This window comes from Sinocyclocheilus rhinocerous, unplaced genomic scaffold (genome assembly GCF_001515625.1).
Source record: "Sinocyclocheilus rhinocerous isolate Xijiao unplaced genomic scaffold, SAMN03320098_v1.1 scaffold2385, whole genome shotgun sequence".
In the NCBI taxonomy this organism is placed as follows: Eukaryota; Metazoa; Chordata; class Actinopteri; order Cypriniformes; family Cyprinidae; genus Sinocyclocheilus; species Sinocyclocheilus rhinocerous.
The window spans coordinates 581,968-584,019 of record NW_015667271.1 but is presented as its reverse complement, the minus strand read 5'-3'; the positions used below and the strand labels follow the sequence as shown (position 1 = coordinate 584,019).

The window sequence follows — 2,052 nt, the reverse complement described above, 5'->3', positions numbered from 1 at the left end:
GTTTCATTAATTTTGTTCCTTAACCCATGATTTAACTAAAATGAGGGAACAAATTAATACATCGAACGAATTCTTATGAAATCTTTCATTTCCCTTAGATGCGAAAACAGTGATAAAAAGTGAATGACAATAAAATAAACCTGCGAAATTAGAGGGTTAGACGGTGAGGATTTAGATAAGGAAACGATGCCTAAATATTATTGAATTTGTGGAACTTCGTGACCAACCGGCAAACCAGAACAAAGCTGCATAAGGCTATATGGGCTCGAACCGCATCCAAAAGCATGGTCGCGGTGTAACATTTTCCAGCTAACCAATTATTCCTCTAATAAACAAAGCTTTTATACCACACTTGTCATAATCAGAGCTTATCATTTGTAAATAAATAATTGCTGGATTCAAAACAGCAATTAAAAGGCGCTGTGACCGACACTGACAACACGTTTTCCCGGAGCATTCAATGCTGTCACTAAACGGTGATGCCAAACTACGAGCATCGTTCACAGGTTTCTGCAGGACCTAACTAGCCTAGGCACAGGTTTTCAAGCCCTGGGACAAAATGGGATGCTTTAAGGAAAATGTATAGCCCAAGTAATAGGCCTAAAATAAAAACAATTCGTTTTAACTACAAAAAACAAAAAGCGAAATATATCCGACTTAAATTATTAAGCTAACAGAAGTGTGGCGCGCGCTCCATAAACAAGTTCACGGAAAGGAAAGGATTCTGTTTGTTTGCTTTATTTTGCAAAAGCACAAATCTTGTTTTTATTGCGAGTGTGCAAAAACAGAAGTAAACACTTTTGCGGATTATATCTTACTCCAAAAATTGAGTTTTTTTGTGTTTCAGCTGTTCGATCGCACCGGCGCCTCGCGCGCACACACCCCACATATTCTAGCAATTCAAACTTACATCGCAGTCTGTTCATTATCAAAATAAAATACAGTCAACCAAACATCTAAAAGGTTACACTGGTCCGTTTAAATAGACCGTAGTATACTGGTCCACTCTGCTGTTAAGGACTTTAAGTACTGGTCATAATACTCACATAAAAATGTTTCTTTTTAGCAACAGTGTGTTTTGCTGCAGCAGCGCCGATGGAAGCGGTTCACTGACTGCAGCCACACGCGCCACAGTTACGTTTGGGATAATTTTATTTTAAATGCCATAATGTCACTTGAAAACATTGCAATAGTGTTTTAAAATACAATAACGAGCACAACGAACCCATTTAAAGGGGTCATATGATGCAATTTCAAGTTTTCCTTTCTCTTTGGAGTGTTACAAGCTCTTGGTGCATAAAGATCTGTAAAGTTGCAAAGACTGAAGTCTCAAATCCAAAGAGATATTCTTTATAAAAGTTAAGAGTCAGCCACACCTACCTAAAACGGTTCTGGAAGTAGATGCAATTAGGAATCATTGGTTAAGATTTATTTACAACAGAACAGCACAACCCAGATGTTCGAATTTGTGCAACGCATTTTATGGATGACAGTTTTTTGAACCTAGAAGAGTACAAAGCTGGCTGTGCACAAACACCATTTCTAAAAAAAAAAAAAAAATAAAATAAAAAAAGTCAATTCTTTCTTTGCTATGACAATCTGGCGCTTCTGAATCAGCGACTGTACTTATGTTTTGTTATTAGTTTAAGTATTTGCTATTGACTGTTCAAATGCGGAGTTTTGCGCAGCGCAGAGTAACGCGTCGTGTGTGTGTGTGAGTGAGTGAGTGAGTGTGAGAGAGAGACACACACACACACACATCACAGGAGAGTGAACAACCTGTCAGAAATCATAGGTCAACTGTCTTAACCGCGGCTTGATGCAGCTTGTGTACTGCATCATCAATACACAAAATAATGATCTTTAAAATATCATATGACCCCTTTAAAGAGGCGCATTCAGCGGTCTCCGTGTCGGGATAGGAAACAGTAAACAAAGTAAAATGATCTCAAACGTACGGCGTGCTCCCTTCATTTTATCAAATGATCATTATCACATCTATTCGTTTTACAGTCCTGCTACTAGCATTTTATTCAGACCAAAACCCCTTTT

The 2,052-nt window shown here is 38.1% G+C and overlaps 1 protein-coding gene across 1 annotated transcript in view; it reads right to left on the bottom strand.

Annotated features, from left to right (window-relative positions):
• Window positions 1-2,052, bottom strand: part of LOC107733465 (borealin-2-like) — a 5,661-nt gene that overhangs the window by 1,320 nt on the left and 2,289 nt on the right. The gene's annotated exons all lie outside the window — the stretch shown is intronic.